Source organism: Ascaphus truei, unplaced genomic scaffold (genome assembly GCF_040206685.1).
Source record: "Ascaphus truei isolate aAscTru1 unplaced genomic scaffold, aAscTru1.hap1 HAP1_SCAFFOLD_97, whole genome shotgun sequence".
Classification (NCBI taxonomy): domain Eukaryota; kingdom Metazoa; phylum Chordata; class Amphibia; order Anura; family Ascaphidae; genus Ascaphus; species Ascaphus truei.
Window position 1 is genome coordinate 1,056,077 of NW_027457309.1, and position 2,299 is coordinate 1,058,375.

The 2,299-nt window shown below is 31.5% G+C and overlaps 1 non-coding gene across 1 annotated transcript; it reads left to right on the top strand.

The window, feature by feature from the left end:
- The first annotated feature begins 248 nt into the window (after positions 1 to 248).
- Positions 249 to 330, top strand: TRNAL-UAG (transfer RNA leucine (anticodon UAG)). Its single transcript has one exon. It is a non-coding gene; the product is annotated as a tRNA-Leu (tRNA).
- The last annotated feature ends 1,969 nt before the right edge of the window (positions 331 to 2,299 follow it).

Below are 2,299 nucleotides of genomic sequence, written 5' to 3' on the forward strand. Positions count from 1 at the left end.
GAACATACAGTGAGCACATTTTTGCAAAGTTTTGTGTGCATGATAAAAGGCAATTTTCTCCAAGTTTGCAATCATGGGCCACAGATTTGAATGTCACTTCTAAATAGATATTCTTGAAGATTTAAATGTTTATATATATATATATTGTACACATAGATAAAATATATTGGCAATATCATTTATAATGAAAACCATTGAGCCTCAATAATTTTTTTCCACTCCTCAGTTTGTCTTAGATAGCAGCTATTGGTAGCGTGGCTGAGTGGTCTAAGGCGCTGGATTTAGGCTCCAGTCTCGCAAGAGGTGTGGGTTCAAATCCCACCGCTGCCATGTCTGTATTTTCAAGATTACATTTTAGTGAGGTTACGTGTTTTGTTTTCACATAGATTTGATCTGTTTTTTGTATTTCTTATTTTGTGTTTTTTGATAATATTAAAACAGAGTATTTTGGAGTAGGTAACATTCTACATTGATAAAAATACATCTGTTAGAAAGCCTTAGTAAACATAGAATGACATCCACATTTTCAAGACAAAACTTACTGTTACATTATAACTCTGTAATCACTGAAAAAGGGAGGCTTTGAAACAAAAACGAATCAAAAGTTAAAAAGAAGATGATACCAAATATCGAGTGATGAGGATATAGGATGTGAAGATTAGATGTGAAATCATTTGGAAAGATCAACAGTATGCAAATAGAAAAGACAGTTTTGTGGTAAAATCACACTTGAAATGTAAGTGACAAGCACTTCTGTTTTAAAAAGCAGGACATTTTGAGGCAGTTTGTAAAAAGCACAAAGATGCGCAAAGTTTCGAAAATCTTGTCGCAACAGTTTGAGTTCTTTTTTTATCATTTTGCTTGCTTGAAAAATATTTTGTTAAGCATAAAATGGCCGAAATTCTTTTGAAAATAATCATAGATTTGAAAAATTCCAAAGTTTTCATGGAAGAATGAACATACAGTGAGCACATTTTTGCAAAGTTTTGTGTGCATGATAAAAGGCATTTTTCTCCAAGTTTGCAATCATGGGCCAAAGATTTGAATGTCACTTCTAAATAGATATTCTTGAAGATTTAAATGTTTATATATATATATATTGTAAACATAGATAAAATATATTGGCAATATCATTTATAATGAAAACCATTGAGCCTCAATAATTTTTTTCCACTCCTCAGTTTGTCTTAGATAGCAGCTATTGGTAGCGTGGCCGAGCGGTCAAAGGTGCTTGATTTTGGTCTCCAGTCTCGCAAGAGGCATATTTTCAAGATTACATTTTAGTGAGGTTACGTGTTGTGTTTTCACATAGATTTGATCTGTTTTGTGTATTTCTTATTTTGTGTTTTCTGATATTATTAAAACAGAGTATTTTGGAGTAGGTAACAATCTACATTGATAAAAATACATCTGTTAGAAAGCCTTAGTAAACATAGAATTACATCCACATTTTCAAGACAAAACTTACTGTTACATTATAACTCTGTAATCACTGAAAAAGGGAGGCTTTGAAACAAAAACGAATCAAAAGTAAAAAAGAAGATGATACCAAATATCGAGTGATGAGGATATAGGATGTGAAGATTAGATGTGAAATCATTTGGAAAGATCAACAGTATGCAAATAGAAAAGACAGTTTTGTGGTAAAATCACACTTGAAATGTAAGTGACAAGCAGTGCTGTTTTAAAAAGCAGGACATTTTGTGGCAGTTTGTAAAAAGCACAAAGATACGCAAAGTTTCGAAAATCTTGTCGCAACAGTTTTTTGTTTTTTTTATCATTTTGCTTGCTTGAAAAATATTTTGTTAAGCATAAAATGGCCCAAATTCTTTTGAAAATAATCATAGATTTGAAAAATTCCAAAGTTTTCATGGAAGAATGAACATACAGTGAGCACATTTTTGCAAAGTTTTGTGTGCATGATAAAAGGCATTTTTCTCCAAGTTTGCAATCATGGGCCAAAGATTTGAATGTCACTTCTAAATAGATATTCTTGAAGATTTAAATGTTTATATATATATATATTGTACACATAGATAAAATATATTGGCAATATCATTTATAATGAAAACCATTGAGCCTCAATAATTTTTTTCCACTCCTCAGTTTGTCTTAGATAGCAGCTATTGGTAGCGTGGCCGAGCGGTCAAAGGTGCTTGATTTTGGTCTCCAGTCTTGCAAGAGGCATATTTTCAAGATTACATTTTAGTGAGGTTACGTGTTGTGTTTTCACATAGATTTGATCTGTTTTGTGTATTTCTTATTTTGTGTTTTCTGATATTATTAAAACAGAGTATTT